Below are 17,148 nucleotides of genomic sequence, written 5' to 3' on the forward strand. Positions count from 1 at the left end.
TGATCGTTTAAAGGGTTCTAACATTTTCACCAAGTTAGATCTCAGAGGGACATATAACTTGGTGAGAGTCCAGCAGGGACACGAGTGGATGACGGCGTTCAATACTCGATATGGTCACTATGAATATACAGTAATGCCTTTTGGGTTATGTAATGCACCGGCTGTATTCCAGGATCTGATAAATGAGGTTCTTAGGGAATTTCAGCATGAGTGTGTTATTGTATACCTGGATGATATACTCATACATTCTAGAGAGATTGAGACTCACCACGAACAAGTCAGAAGGGTTTTGCACAAACTTCTTCAACATGGCCTGTACTGCAAATTGGAGAAATGTAGTTTCGATCAATCCCAAGTAAACTTCCTTGGTTATGTGATCTCTGGGGAGGGATTTAAGATGGACCCGGATAAACTCCAGTCCATTCTAGATTGGCCTTTACCCAAGGGTCTCAAGGCCGTTCAGAGATTTATTGGGTTCTCCAATTATTATAGGCGCTTTATTAAGGGATATTCTTCTATTATTGCGCCCATCACCAATATGACCAAACAGGGGGCTGATACTAAGAATTGGTCTACGGAAGCTCTCCTTGCTTTCAAAACTCTCAAAGAGCTTTTTGCTTCCGCTCCAATTTTAGTTCACCCTAATACCACTCTTCCTTTCCTACTTGAGGTAGACGCCTCAGAGACTGGCATAGGTGCTATCCTATCCCAAAGGTTAGGTGTGGATAAACCGTTACATCCATGTGGATTTTTTTCTAAAAAATTATCTGGTGCTGAGAGCAGATATGACATTGGTGACAGAGAACTACTAGCTGTTATCAAGGCTTTAAAAGAATGGAGACATTTATTGGAAGGGACATTACATCCTGTTACTATTTTAACGGATCACAAGAACTTGTCCTATATTGGAGAGGCCAAGCGATTGTCTTCCAGGCAAGCTCGTTGGTCGTTATTCCTCACCCATTTCAATTACGTTCTTACTTATAGGCCTGGTTCAAAGAATTCTAAAGCCGATGCTCTATCTCGCCAATATGAACCTTCGGCTTCTTCTGAACCGGTTCTGTCCTCTATAGTACCCCAATGCAATATTATTGCTAACACAAGTCTCAAAATCCATTCTCCGTTGCTTGCCCAGATCTTGAAATTACAACATCTGGCACCTGGACAGACTGCTGAGGGAAGAAAATTTGTCCCTTCTGAACTCCAACTGGAGCTCTTACAGTGTTTCCACGAAAGCAAGGTGGCTGGTCATCCTGGCATTCGCAAGACATATTCCCTGATCTCCAAGGATTTCTGGTGGCCTTCCTTACGAAAGGATATTAAGGAGTTCATCGGAGCATGTGAGACTTGTACCAGGACTAAACAGCCTCATACATCTCCTTGTGGTTTGTTGCACCCCTTGGACATTCCTGAGAAACCATGGTCCTGTTTGGCCATGGACTTTATTGTGGATTTACCTGCTTCCAAGAGACAGACTGTTATTCTCACGGTGGTTGATAGATTCACTAAGATGGCTCATTTCGTGCCGTTACCTAAACTCCCAACTTCTCCTGAATTGGCGGAGATTTTCGCGAGAGAGGTTTTTCGCTTACATGGGATACCTTCTGAAATTGTTTCTGATAGAGGCTCTCAATTTGTCTCACGATTCTGGAGATCCTTCTGTTCTCAATTAGGTATCAAATTGAACTTTTCCTCTGCATATCACCCTCAGTCTAACGGAGCCGCTGAACGTACTAATCAAAAGATTGAACAATATCTGCGCTGCTTTGTTTCCGAACACCAGGATGATTGGGTCGGTTTGATTCCTTGGGCAGAGTTCGCACACAATAATCTCGTTTGTGATTCTACTCGTTCTAGCCCCTTCTTCATGAACTATGGCTTTCATCCTTCCATTTTTCCTTCGGTCTCTTCTTCCCAAGGAGTACCGTCGGTTGATGATCATGTCGCCAATCTGAAGAAGTTGTGGGATCAGACTCGTCAAATTCTCCTGCATAATTCTATGTTGTTCAAAAAACACGCTGATAAACACAGAAGGGCGGCTCCAGTTTTTGTCCCTGGGGATAGAGTATGGCTGAGTACTAAGAACATTCGTTTAAAAGTTCCCTCTATGAAATTTGCGCCTCGTTACATAGGTCCTTACAGGGTTTTGACTCGTATCAACCCGGTTGCGTATCGCCTAGCTCTGCCATCGGCCTTACGTATTCCCAACTCCTTTCATGTGTCTTTGCTGAAACCACTAATTTGCAACAGATTTTCCTCTACGGTTTCCTCACCTCGTTCGGTTCAGGTGGACGGTCAGGAGGAATACGAGGTCAACTCCATTATCAATTCCCGATTCTCCCGGGGGAGGTTACAATATCTGGTCAACTGGAAGGGATATGGTCCTGAGGAGAGGAGTTGGGTACCTCAGGAGGACGTTCATGCTCCTCATCTCCGCAGGGCGTTTCACTCCCGCTTCCCATCTCGTCCCGGTTCCTTCCGCCCGGTGGGCGTATCTGAGAGGGGGGGTACTGTCAGGGTACCTGAAGTCTCTACCTCTGAGAAAGGTAGAGACTTAGTCGTTTATCCGTCTAGACGAGCCGTTTCTCCCGTTCCTCGCGGTCCATCCAGTCACTTAAACGCTGGCCGCGAGGGATCCGCTTCCTTTTCTAACATGACGCTCGGTACGTGACGTCTTGACGCTATCCCGAGCGACCTGTCACTCTATTGGCTTTATCGAATCAGTACTCATCGGAGGCGTGTCTACTCCCCGGAGTCAGGGTATTTAAGCTTGCTTCTCTCTTCAGCTCATTGCCCTGTCGTGGTTCTAGCTTGTCTAGTCACTCAGTGCTCTTGTATTCTAGTATTCTCTTTGGTTCTGACCCGGCTTGTTGTACTATTCTGCTTATCTCTGTTATCCCTCTGACCCGGCTTGTCTCTCGCTTACCTGTCTTCTCGTTCCCTCGACCTCGGCTTGTCTCTGACCATTCTCTATTATTCTCTGTACGTTAGTCCGGCCATTCTAAGGTCCGGTATACGTACCTTTCTACTGTATGTACTCTGCGTGTTGGATCCCTGTCCCGATCCTGACAGTCTGTCAGTGTATGTGTGTTTCAGTATGTCCATCTGTCTGTGTGTATATGTGCCAGTATGTCTGTCAGTGTATCTGTATGTCTGTGTGTGAGTCTGTCAGTGTCTGTGTGGTTCAGTATGTCTTTGTGTATGTGTGTTTCAGTATTGCTGTCTGTGTCAGTACGTCTGTCAGAATGTGTATCTGTATGTTGTCCATTTGTGTTTGTGTGTGTATCTGTATGTGTCAGTGCTTGTATCTGTATATCTGCATGTGTGTCAGGTTGGGTATCTGTGTGTCTGTATGTGTGTCAGTGTATCTATATGTAGTCAGTGTGTGTACCTTTGTATCTGCATGTATGTCAGTGTTTGTATTTGTGTGTGTGTCTATGTGTGTGTCAGTGTCTGTGTGTATCTGTATGTTCTTGTGTGTATCTATATGCGGTCAGTGTGTATCTGCATGTGTGTCAGGTAGTGTATTTGTGTGTATCTATATGTAGTAAAGGGGGCCCAAGTACATGCTTGCCTAGGGTCCAATCAAAATTAAAGACGGCCCTGTTCACAGCCACTTTCACTGAACCCCTTCATGCAGGATTTGGTGTGGGAGAGAATGTCTGGGTTACAACTGGATACATAATTGTCCTCTCTGCCTGTTCTAGCTGTACTGTAATGAGCAGTAATATTTAAAGGAACACGCGCATGATAATCACTCTAGCATGCTCTTTTAGTAACAGTGACAGGAATGCCCAATGTACATAGTCAAACCATTTGCTAATTGTTTGACCTCCAACCTAGAGCCACTGCATGTCCCTCCCTGCCTCCTCTGTGGCCAGAAGCTCTTTTCATTGAGCTAAGTCTGGCATACTGGGCTCAGACTTAGCATGGCACAGATTAGCTCATGAGAACTAATGGAATTTTCTTTACAGAGAGACAGCAAATCAAGCCCAGCAGACCACACGTAAGAGGTCAAACTGTTAGCAAATGGGGGCATGTTAGGGCACTTATTGTGGGGTGTGATGAACTCACTCATAAACTACTACGATCCACTAAGCTCCTACCTCCCTGTCCAGTTTCCTACCCTTTCCTCCCCTCACTGAGAGCAGGAGTGTCCAGATGTTATTAGAGGGACCATCCTACAACCAATCTGGAACTGCGGCCCGGTCATCTTACACCTTCCATTTCACCACTTTCCCAGCAACTTAGAAGAGTGCTTTTTGGAGGGAAGCTTCTATCCTGAGAACTGAACACTCACTCTCTGAAATCACCAGGGAGCTCCTATTTGCCACATAGATATTGAGTAAATTACAGTAAATTACCGAGGATTGACCCTGATTGCATGGAACTCTTTTTGGCCAAGGTTGTCGTGTAAAATTTTGACTGTGTGGTGTTGGAACAATTCTGCATGGATCAGAGTGCTCTTTTTGCAGAATGGATTTTGTTAATGTAGATTTAGTGACATAATTTCCAGTAGAGAACCTCTGAATCTGTGTTCTGCAGTGTCTGACAATGAGAGATATTAAGAATATTTATTTGTATATTCTAATAATATTCCCTCATCTACATATGTTTCACCGTATTCATTGCTAATAAGGACAGCTGTAATGTTACCGCTGCTAATTGCTATTAAGGACAGCTGTAATGTTACCGCTGCTAATTACTATTAAGGACTGCTCTAATGTTACCGCTGCTAATTACTATTAAGGACTGCTCTAATGTTACCGCTGCTAATTGCTATTAAGGACTGCTGTAATGTCACCGCTGCTAATTGCTATTAAGGACTGCTCTAATGTTACCGCTGCTAATTGCTATTAAGGACAGCTGTAATGTCACCGCTGCTAATTACTATTAAGGACTGCTCTAATGTTACCGCTGCTAATTGCTATTAAGGACTGCTCTAATGTTACCGCTGCTAATTACTATTAAGGACTGCTCTAATGTTACCGCTGCTAATTGCTATTAAGGACTGCTCTAATGTTACCGCTGCTAATTGCTATTAAGGACTGCTCTAATGTCACCGCTGCTAATTGCTATTAAGGACTGCTCTAATGTTACCGCTGCTAATTGCTATTAAGGACAGCTGTAATGTCACCGCTGCTAATTACTATTAAGGACTGCTCTAATGTTACCGCTGCTAATTGCTATTAAGGACTGCTCTAATGTTACCGCTGCTAATTACTATTAAGGACTGCACTAATGTTACCGCTGCTAATTGCTATTAAGGACTGCTCTAATGTTACCGCTGCTAATTGCTATTAAGGACTGCTCTAATGTCACCGCTGCTAATTGCTATTAAGGACTGCTCTAATGTTACCGCTGCTAATTGCTATTAAGGACTGCTCTAATGTCACCGCTGCTAATTGCTATTAAGGACTGCTCTAATGTTACCGCTGCTAATTGCTATTAAGGACTGCTCTAATGTTACCGCTGCTAATTGCTATTAAGGACTGCTCTAATGTTACCGCTGCTAATTGCTATTAAGGACTGCTCTAATGTTACCGCTGCTAATTGCTATTAAGGACTGCTCTAATGTCACCGCTGCTAATTGCTATTAAGGACTGCTTTAATGTTACCGCTGCTAATTTCTATTAAGGACTGCTCTAATGTTACCGCTGCTAATTGCTATTAAGGACTGCTGTAATCTTACCGCTACTAATTGCTATTAAGGACTGCTCTAATGTTACCGCTGCTAATTGCTATTAAGGACTGCTGTAATGTTACCGCTACTAATTGCTATTAAGGACTGCTCTAATGTTACCGCTGCTAATTGCTATTAAGGACTTGTCTAATGTTACCGCTGCTAATTGCTATTAAGGACTGCTGTAATGTTACCATTTCACTACTCACTGCCTCATTATGCACTTTTAGCTTGATCATTATCCTTCACTGATTGCTGTTGCTCTGCTTTACACTCCTTTTACTCTATCATACAAAGATGTATTTATTAATAATATAATAATGATCTTTGCTGTCTTTAGATTCAGTGCCCTCCTTTGTAAATTAAAAACAAAAAAACAAAAAAAACAAGAACAAAAATATGGAAAATAACCATTATCTTTAATACAGTATTGGCGCAATCTCCTCCCAGCAGTCACTCCACCTTCTGTGAGGTCGTAAAGATTGATTCTGTCCAATGCTTTTTTAGAGACATATTAGAGACATAGTGCACAGGCATGGCAATTGTCAATCTGATGTTTCACAAATAAAAGTATTGAAGTCAAGCATTAACTGTATTGGTCGTCATGCTCTATGTGCTGATGCCAAACATAAAGAAATTCAAAAATCAAATGTTTTAAGGAGATGGTGCAGCTAGTGGCTTTCAGTTTGATAGTCACTATAGGTGGGTTGTCGGACAAATGTAAACATTGTAAATGTAAACTATGGGACAACGTCTATGTATCATACCTGCTGCATTAAGTTGTAGTAGTTCTGGTGCTCAGAGTGTCCCTTTAAGGACTGTGTATGATTTTTTTTTAAATAGATTTTTATATACTTCTTGATTTTCAGATTTTACATTACCAAAATGAGGAATTAGTGTTTCCCCTCCTATCTACTATGTGGACCTTGCTGAGAAAAGATACATCTACCATACTTTTTGGTAGACCATACTTGCTGCAAAAAGATACGTTTACCAAACTAAAAGATGATTTTACTCACAGATCAAGTGAGAAGTGGCCAAGAATGCAGTATCCAAAAATCTATTTTCACATATTTTTTTTCTTTTTTTGTAATTCTTTATTTTGGTTGTGCATTTATGAAAATTACATACAAACGTTCTATAGGTCAATGCATCGTAAACAAGCTTCAATACTATACATTTAAAACTGGAAGTGACATTTGAGGAACTTGCACATTTTTTATATTAATGTTTAACCCCTTAAGACCGCAGCCAAATGTACAAGTTGTGAACCAAAAAAAATGTAAACAAACCACAGATTTTGACTATATGTCTGTTCAACAATAATTTACCTCTTTCATACTAAGTGCACCCACACTTATTATATATCATTTTGTTCAGGGGAAACAGGGCTTTCATTTAATATCAAACATTCATGTATGGAACTCCATTTTATATGAATAAAATCTAAAAAACTTGAAAAAATTATGAAATCTTGTTATTTTTCAATTTCAGCATGGCAATTTAACTGTTAATGTCAGAATACTATTCGGTTTTCCTGCAATAAAACATACATATTTGTATTCAGAAATGTCTCACGAGTAAAACAGTACCCCCCATGTATAGGTTTTATGGGGTTTTGGAAAGTTACAGGGTCAAATATACGACTTGTCCATTATTTTATTTTCTGCATAGAAATTTGACAGATTGGTTTGAGTGACCTAGGTTGCCTTTTAGACCGTATGGCAGCCCAGAAATGAAAATTACCCCCATCATGGCATACCATTTGAAAAAGTAGACATCCCAGGGTATTCAAAATGGGGTATGGCCAGTCTTTTGTAGTAGCCACTTGGGCACAAACCCTAGCCAAAGTTAGCGGTTTTTTTTGTGTTTTCTTTTTTTTACATAAAATCTGTACTTTCACTGATAATATTATTGTTAGTATATAGTTTACTGCCCTGAAACACTCCTAGTTCTGCTCAGTGATGTCTCACATGCGCCATGGTACCCCCCATGTATAGGTTTTATGGGGTTTTGGAAAGTTTCAGGGTCATATATACGGCTTATCCATTTATGCTTTTTCACCTTGAAATTTGTCAGATTAGTTTGCAGTGTCCAGGCTGCCTTTGAGACCGTATGGCAGCCAAGAAATGAAAATTACCCCCATCATGGCATACCATTTGAAAAAGTAGACATCCCAGGGTATTCAAAATGGGGTATGCCCAGTCTTTTCTAGTAGCCACTTGGGCACAAACCCTAGCCAAATTTAGTGTTTGTTTGTTTTTTTTGCATTTTTCACATAAAATCTGTACTTTCACTGATAATATTATTGTTAGTATATAGTTTACTGCCCTGAAACACTCCTAGTTCTGCTCAGTGAGGTCTCACGAGCGCCATGGTACCCCCCATGTATAGGTTTTATGGGGTTTTGGAAAGTTTCAGGGTCATATATACGGCTTATCCATTTATGCTTTTTCACCTTGAAATTTGTCAGATTAGTTTGCAGTGTCCAGGCTGCCTTTGAGACCGTATGGCAGCCAAGAAATGAAAATTACCCCCATCATGGCATACCATTTGAAAAAGTAGACATCCCAGGGTATTCAAAATGGGGTATGCCCAGTCTTTTCTAGTAGCCACTTGGGCACAAACCCTAGCCAAATTTAGTGTTTGTTTGGTTTTTTTGCATTTTTCACATAAAATCTGTACTTTCACTGATAATATTATTGTTAGTATATAGTTTACTGCCCTGAAACACTCCTAGTTCTGCTCAGTGAGGTCTCACGAGCGCCATGGTACCCCCCATGTATAGGTTTTATGGGGTTTTGAAAAGTTTCAGGGTCATATATACGGCTTATCCATTTATGCTTTTTCACCTTGAAATTTGTCAGATTAGTTTGCAGTGTCCAGGCTGCCTTTGAGACCGTATGGCAGCCAAGAAATGAAAATTACCCCTATCATGGCATACCATTTGAAAAAGTAGACATCCCAGGGTATTCAAAATGGGGTATGCCCAGTCTTTTCTAGTAGCCACTTGGGCACAAACCCTAGCCAAATTTAGTGTTTGTTTTTTTTTTTTGCATTTTTCACATAAAATCTGTACTTTCACTGATAATATTATTGTTAGTATATAGTTTACTGCCCTGAAACACTCCTAGTTCTGCTCAGTGAGGTCTCACGAGCGCCATGGTACCCCCCATGTATAGGTTTTATGGGGTTTTGAAAAGTTTCAGGGTCATATATACGGCTTATCCATTTATGCTTTTTCACCTTGAAATTTGTCAGATTAGTTTGCAGTGTCCAGGCTGCCTTTGAGACCGTATGGCAGCCAAGAAATGAAAATTACCCCTATCATGGCATACCATTTGAAAAAGTAGACATCCCAGGGTATTCAAAATGGGGTATGCCCAGTCTTTTCTAGTAGCCACTTGGGCACAAACCCTAGCCAAATTTAGTGTTTGTTTTTTTTTTTTTGCATTTTTCACATAAAATCTGTACTTTCACTGATAATATTATTGTTAGTATATAGTTTACTGCCCTGAAACACTCCTAGTTCTGCTCAGTGAGGTCTCACGAGCGCCATGGTACCCCCCATGTATAGGTTTTATGGGGTTTTGGAAAGTTTCAGGGTCATATATACGGCTTATCCATTTATGCTTTTTCACCTTGAAATTTGTCAGATTAGTTTGCAGTGTCCAGGCTGCCTTTGAGACCGTATGGCACCCAAGAAATGAAAATTACCCCCATCATGGCATACCATTTGAAAAAGTAGACATCCCAGGGTATTCAAAATGGGGTATGCCCAGTCTTTTCTAGTAGCCACTTGGGCACAAACCCTAGCCAAATTTAGTGTTTGTTTGTTTTTTTTGCATTTTTCACATAAAATCTGTACTTTCACTGATAATATTATTGTTAGTATATAGTTTACTGCCCTGAAACACTCCTAGTTCTGCTCAGTGAGGTCTCACGAGCGCCATGGTACCCCCCATGTATAGGTTTTATGGGGTTTTGAAAAGTTTCAGGGTCATATATACGGCTTATCCATTTATGCTTTTTCACCTTGAAATTTGTCAGATTAGTTTGCAGTGTCCAGGCTGCCTTTGAGACCGTATGGCAGCCAAGAAATGAAAATTACCCCCATCATGGCATACCATTTGAAAAAGTAGACATCCCAGGGTATTCAAAATGGGGTATGCCCAGTCTTTTCTAGTAGCCACTTGGGCACAAACCCTAGCCAAATTTAGTGTTTGTTTGTTTTTTTTGCATTTTTCACATAAAATCTGTACTTTCACTGATAATATTATTGTTAGTATATAGTTTACTGCCCTGAAACACTCCTAGTTCTGCTCAGTGAGGTCTCACGAGCGCCATGGTACCCCCCATGTATAGGTGTTATGGTGTTTTGGAAAGTTACACGGTCATATATACGGCTTATCCATTTAGGCTTTATTACATTGAAATTTGGCAAAGTGATTTTCTGGGCCTATATCGCATTTGAGAGAGCATGGCAGCCTGGGTAATAACATTTCCACTATTATGGCATACCATTTTCAAAAGTAGGCAACCCAGAGTATAAGAAATGGTGCATTGCAAGATGTTTGGTCTAACCACTTTATCAGAAATGAAGGGCCCACATAGGGGTTATAGCTTTATTTGTGCTTTTTCACGCACATGAACTCCATTTTCACAGGACATTTCATATTCCTGATATGAGTTATTGCAACAAAGCCTCACTATTTGTATTTAACATTGTCTCCTGAATGTAACAGTACCCCCATGTACTAGATTCTCTGTTTTGGGGGGGAAGTCATGGGGACAAAAATATTAGATGTCCTTTTCAAAGTTGGCAATTTAACAAAGTGATTTTCTGGGTCTATCTCGCCTTTGAGAGAGCATGGCAGCCTGGGTAATAACATTCCCACCGTTATGGCAAACCATTTTCAAAAGTAGGCACCCCAGAGTATAACAAATGGCATAATTTGAGATGTTAGGTCTAGCCATTTTAACAGAAATGCTGGGCCCATGTAGCGATTTCTACTTTGATTTTTGTCTTTTTAATCAGATAAATAGCATTTTCACTGGAAATGTCATAATACAGATATTAGTTAGTGCACTAGAGACTTGGTATTTTGATTTAACACTGTCTTCTGAATATAACGGTACCCCCACGTACTATTATTTAAGATTTTACTGATAAGTCACAGGGCGAAATATATTAGATGCCCTTTCAGCTTGTAAGTTTGCCAATATTATTTTCTGGGCCTATGTAGCTTTTCAGAGAGTATGGCAGCCTGGGTAATAACATTCCCACCGTTATGGCAAACCATTTTCAAAAGTAGGCACCCCAGAGTATAACAAATGGCATAATTTGAGATGTTAGGTCTAGCCATTTTAACAGAAATGCTGGGCCCATGTAGTGATTTCTACTTTGATTTTTGTCTTTTTAATCAGATAAATAGCATTTTCACTGGAAATGTCATAATCCTGATATTAGTTAGTGCACTAGAGACTTAGTATTTTGATTTAACACTGTCTTTTGAATATAACAGTACCTACATGTACCATGTTTCCAGGTTTTTATTATATCACATGAATAGAACAGTACCCCACATACACTTTGATCTGAAGGCAGAGAGAGGCAGATAGATCTTTGATATCACATAGAGAGTCACTGTGCGAAAAGTTTGAGAAGTAAAAAAAACGAAAAAAAAACAACTATTTTTTGTAACCCTTTCAGTGCTAATCACAGCATTAACTCTGTGATCAGTTTTTTATTGGGAAGTCACATTTCAAGTACTACAAATGTAGTATTTTGAGTTGTTTGGTGTAGCCACTTTAGAATGGCTAGCGTAAACAGGGACAGGCCAAGGTCAGGGGAATCCAGAATTCAGAGTAGTCGGTAAAACAAGCCAATGGGTCGGTACAGGCAGCTAACAAAGCGTAGTCAGGACAAGCCGAGGTCAGAAATCCAGGTAAATCAAGCAAACAAACTGCCAAAGTCCCATACAGAGTGATTCAGAAATTCAGCTCTGTATGGTAGACTTTGAAACAGTCTGTTATGCAGAGGGCGGGTAGAGATGGGCAGGTTGGACAATAAAAACTGGAGTCCTTTCGGACTCCTTTCTTGTAGCAAACACGGCACTTTTTTTGGGGAGCTTTTTTACTAGGGGTGGATGGGATTCGGGAAGGGAAGTGTTTGCCACAAAGTCTTTGGAGATCTCCTGATTCCAAAGTGGGATTGGGGGGCTGGGTAAATAACATACGGGACAAAATGCTTAATGTGAATTCGAGGAAAGGGCAGGGCCTACCTATGACCTCTTTTGTATAGAGGACATAGGCATTGAAAATTGCAATCTGGCTCACGTAGATTGCAATTTTCTTGTACCAGGTCCTAGTTTTTCGGTTCACCAGATAGGGCTGTATGCATTGGTCAGCCAAGTCTACTCCCCCCATAAACTTGCTGTAGTCTACAATGCACTTCGGCTTTTCCAGATGCTCAGTGCTACCTCTCACAGACACTGGCACTGTACTTTCGTCATGCATCGTAGACAGCATGTATACATCTTTCCTATCTCTGAAGCGAAGAGCAAGCAACTCATCCTGGCGGAGAGCTGAAGAGGAACCTCTACTGCTTCTGCCACTTGCCAGGGCTTGGGGGAAACCCCTGCGATTCTTCCTCACTGTGCCACAGGCTAGGGTTTCAAAACAATATAAATTTTTAAATAATTCTATACTGGTATAATAATTGTCAACCCATAGCCTATATCCCTTATTCAACAAGGGAAGGATTAGATCCCAAACAATCTTGCCACTTGTACCCACAGAATCAGGGCATCCTGGTGGGTCAAGATGGCTATCCTTCCCCTGGTAAATGCGAAACGCCCATGTGTAACCAGTACAGGATTCACATAATTTATAAAATTTAACGCCATATCGGGACCGCTTCGATGGAATATATTGCTTAAATAGCAGTCGACCTTTAAATTTCATAAGGGACTCGTCAATTGAAATATCTTTATCGGGGACATAATTTTCAGAAAATTTGTCTGACAGGAGTTGAATAAAGGGCCGAATTTTATATAGCCTGTCAAACAGTGGGTCGTTTCTAGGGGGACACAGCGAGTTATCATTAAAATGAAGGAATCGCAGCAGTTGCAGGTAGCGATCCCTCAACATAACCTCAGGGAAAAGAGGTGTAGCCAGGATACGTTGCTTGCTCCAGTAGGACCTGATACTGGGCTTTTTTACAATACCCATCATTAGGGTTAAAGCCCAAAACCGCTTCATCTCTGCGACATCCGTGGGTCTCCACATATTCCTGCGACCATGATGGGACCCCGGATGTGCAGAGAGATACTGCATAGCAAACAAATTCGTTTGCTGAGCCATGAGCTCAAATATATCGTCTGACATAAAGAGCTCAAAAAAACGAATTGGCTCGCAGTCGTCCACTGTTACAGTGATGCCAGGTGTAACAGTGAACGGCGGTATTTCTGGGGCCATCATATTTGGAGGCACCCAGTCTCCGCCTGGCATTGGGCTTGCTGAGCGTCCTCTTGTGAGTGGTGGTGGGGCACCATCACTTGAGGTCTCACTCAGAGGCTCAATGTCAGAGGCAGTGATAGTGTCACTGTCTTGCAGAGTGTCACTATCACTGCCTGCCAGAATGGCATACGCCTCCTCGGCTGAGTAGCGACGTGCCATTCTAGGGGGACAAATTAATTAATTTATATACTAAAGTGGGTAATTAATTATCTACCTGCCTAACACCTACTACCCGCCCTCAAAAAATAATATAAATGTACTGATCACAGTATAGGCAGCTGCAATCAGTACACTGAAAGGGTTATTTTCAGATCTATAAAAATAACCCTAAAAAAAAGTCAGTCTGATCAGAGAGCCCTCTGATCACAGTGATCACTGATACAGTACTGTACAGCAGATAAACTGTACAGTTTAGTGATCACGGCAGCGGGGAAAGGGTTAAGGGAGATTTGGGTTGCTGCGACTGACACAAAGGGTCAAAAAAAATTAGAAATAATTTTTTTGACCCAAAAAAGTTTTTAAAACTGAAAGGGTTATTTTTTGATCTGTAAAAATAACCCTAAAAAAGGTCAGTCTGATCAGAGAGCCCTCTGATCACAGTGATCACTGATACAGTACTGTACAGCAGATATACTGTACAGTATAGTGATCACGGCAGCGGGGAAAGGGTAATGGAGATTTGGGTTGCTGCGACTGACACAAAGGGTCAAAAAAAATTAGAAATAATTTTTTTGACCCAAAAAAGTTTTTAAAACTGAAAGGGTTATTTTTTGATATGTAAAAATAACCCTAAAAAAGGTCAGTCTGATCAGAGAGCCCTCTGATCACAGTGATCACTGATACAGTACTGTACAGCAGATATACTGTACAGTATAGTGATCACGGCAGCGGGGAAAGGGTAATGGAGATTTGGGTTGCTGCGACTGACACAAAGGATCAAAAAAAATTAGAAATAATTTTTTTTTGATCCAAAAAAAAAATAATAAATAAATACCCTAATCAGGTTGATCACAGTAATATGCTGTGATCAGCACTGAAAGGGTTAAATAAAATATAAATTTTAAAACTTTGAAAAAAAATTTAAACTTTCTTTTTCCACAGGAGCTGCAAAAACCACGATCTCTCTGCCTCTCTCTCTCAGATCGAAGTGAGGTGAGGAGAGGGGCAGAGACAATGTGTCAGCCAGTGATCTGAGATCATTGGCTGACACATACTAACAGTGATCACAGTGACTGGCTGTCACTGTGATCACCTCCTACAGATCGCGGTAATTGGCCACAGGGGGATGCCTGGGAGGTACAGGCATGCCCCCACCGCGATCTGTAGGGGGCTAATGGCTGCAGTTACATGTGTCAGCCAATGGGCTGACACATAGTAACACTGATCGCACTGACAGGCTATGGCAGCCTGTCAGTGTGATCAGACTGCAGCCTGACAGTTCAGATCGCGGTCACTGACCCCAGGGGGGCTGCCTGGGGGGCCAGGCATGTCCCCCGACCGCGATCTGCTGCAGAAGAATGCGGCCGGCTCCATGTGTCAGCCGATTTCAAATCGGCTGACACATGGTAAATACCGATCGCAGTGACAGCCTGTCACTGCGATCGGAAGCTGCAGACCGCGGTCCCCAGGCACAGGGGGGCTGCCTGGGGGGCCAGGCATGCCCCCCGACCGCGATCTGCAGCGCCATGTTCCGCCGGCCACGTGGGGCTGAAGACCGCCCAGGACGTACTATGCCGTCCTGCAGCGTTTAGAGCCACCAAAATAAGGACGGCATAGTACGTCCTGCGGTCTTAAGGGGTTAAACAAGCTTTAACCATTTAGTTGCGTCTAACACAAAATGGTAACGTAGAGCTCCTTTAAATAATAAGAATAATACAGTATCTTAAACTCTGCGGTTAGGTACAGGGGGCACGTTACAAATTGCTATGGGCATCAGGAGAGAGATTATCTGGTGAGACCGTGTTATCAAGGCATATTGGGTAGGCAGACATTAACATTGTCAGAGAGGGCGGCTAAACATCATCTTGTATATCACTGTAGGCTGGAGCCGCAGTGAGGCAATCATTTTAATACAGTGCTAAAGCATTGACTTTATGCCTGGAGAAATGTCTAAGACATACTACTCCCCAGACCGTGGTATTTCTTGTCGTATTACTCATGCTGGCTAACCTGACCGTTATAACTGAGTTAACTGTACATTAGGAGAATGATGAGCGCCCTGTGGGCTCGGGATAATGTCTCTCTTATCTGGTGCCTGCTGGTGTGAGACTGTCGGCGCCTGCTGGTGGTCTGCGGGAGACTGTTGATGCTCAGGTGATAAAATAGACTATAATATGGGTTAAGGAAGTCATCTGTGGGCGAAGTGGTCTGAGCCTGCTTCCGTGCACTGGAGAGCTTGACTAGTCTTTGTGGTAGATCTTGATGGTCATCCTATGCCCATTCTGTATGCGTGGAACTGAAGCTCAGCGTGAGGGCCCCTCCAGAGCCGGCTCCATGCCCCAACCCGTGCCCGTGCACAGTTCTCATTGCTCCGTTCGCTCGTTGCTCCACGAGCACGGTCTTGAGGTCTGTGTTGCTCCCTCCGAGGGTGTGGGAAGGGCGTCTGGGTAATCTCCCTGTGGGCCCCCATCTTAGAAGGGTAGTAGCGGGTGTGAGACAATATGGGTCGTGAGTGGGCAAGCTTGAGGTGGGCTTTCTTCTTCTTGTGCATCTTACCAGCAGGAGGTTTTCGCGGCTTCCATCTTTTGCCGTCCTTTGGGTATGCGATGCTGTGAGGCAAGCTCCGCCGCTTGTCGTTGCTTCGTGGTTTCTCCATCCCCTGCCGGGGCTGTTGTGCCCTCACACCCCTGCCGGGTTGGTGGTCTAGCTCCGCTGCCCATACCTCCTGTGGTGCTGGTAGTACAGGGACATGGGTTCGGCTCTGGATGCGAGCCCAGAATTCTTGGCATATCCTCTCAAAATGGGCATTGAAGCGTGCCTGCCAGCACTGGCTCTCCGAAGCGTCAGGAGGCAGTGTCGCCCGCAGCGCGGCAGCCATCTTGCTGTTCATTTAGGGCTTTGATCTCTGTAGTATCGGTCAGTAATAGCCTATATTTAGCTTGATTAGGCAGGAGCCGATATGAAACGCGTCCGGCCATCTCGGCTGTCAGGCCCCGCCCCCCCCCTATATAAATATATCTTTCTTTTTTCCTGCTCGTCCTGATTTTTCCTCAATTGGTTACCTTTTCTACATGATCTATGAAATAAATGGCGGTAAAATTCATAGGGAAAATCAGTGTTGAGAGAGATTAAGTGCATTAGGAGATTTTGAAGATGACCTTACACTCAGATTAAGCTAGTGCTTTGATTGTTATAAAGGGAAAATGTCATGAACAGGAGGCTTTGGACATGTCACTCAATATGAATGCCAGTTTAGACATGCTACTGGATGTAACCACTGCTAGTAATTATGTAACCGTATTCCGGTCAATAATGAGTCAGAGTTAGGGATTTGTTTTTTATTTAGATTATTCATCACTTAATTGCTTAGTGAAGTAGATGATGTTCTTTGACTACTACAGAACTTCCTCATGCAGTTGTAAAATCTCATCTTCAGTTTCAATTTGGTATTTAGCAATGTGTAGCCTGCAGAAAAGAAAACAATATAGTATTCATGAAAACATATTACCAATCAGCTAACATTGAGCCTTATAAACCAATTTTTAAAAAGGCAGCCCCATAATATTGACATATGCACCAAGCCATAAAACTCCTGTAACCAGGGCGCAGAAAGAGAGCTAGCCATGAAAAAATGCTCAGGTAACAGAGACAGGAAGGGATATCTTGGAGGTCATGCACTGTTCTCACCTAATAAAGACTCTTTTCTAGGCACTTACAATATATTCTAGATTAGAGGTATATCGATTGCACCATACCCTCTCAATAAAAAAAAACCCTTTAGATAA

General features: G+C 42.3%; 1 protein-coding gene across 1 annotated transcript in view; it reads right to left on the bottom strand.

Annotated features, from left to right (window-relative positions):
• ARHGDIB (Rho GDP dissociation inhibitor beta) overlaps positions 1 to 7,536 on the bottom strand; it is a 190,458-nt gene extending 182,922 nt beyond the window's left edge. Inside the window, exon 1 of the mRNA XM_063426646.1 lies at positions 7,520 to 7,536. The gene's annotated coding sequence lies outside the window, so the exon portion shown is untranslated. The remainder of the gene's footprint in view (positions 1 to 7,519) is intronic.
• Positions 7,537 to 17,148: the final 9,612 nt, after the last annotated feature.

Source organism: Pelobates fuscus, chromosome 7 (assembly GCF_036172605.1).
Source record: "Pelobates fuscus isolate aPelFus1 chromosome 7, aPelFus1.pri, whole genome shotgun sequence".
NCBI classification, from domain to species: Eukaryota; Metazoa; Chordata; class Amphibia; order Anura; family Pelobatidae; genus Pelobates; species Pelobates fuscus.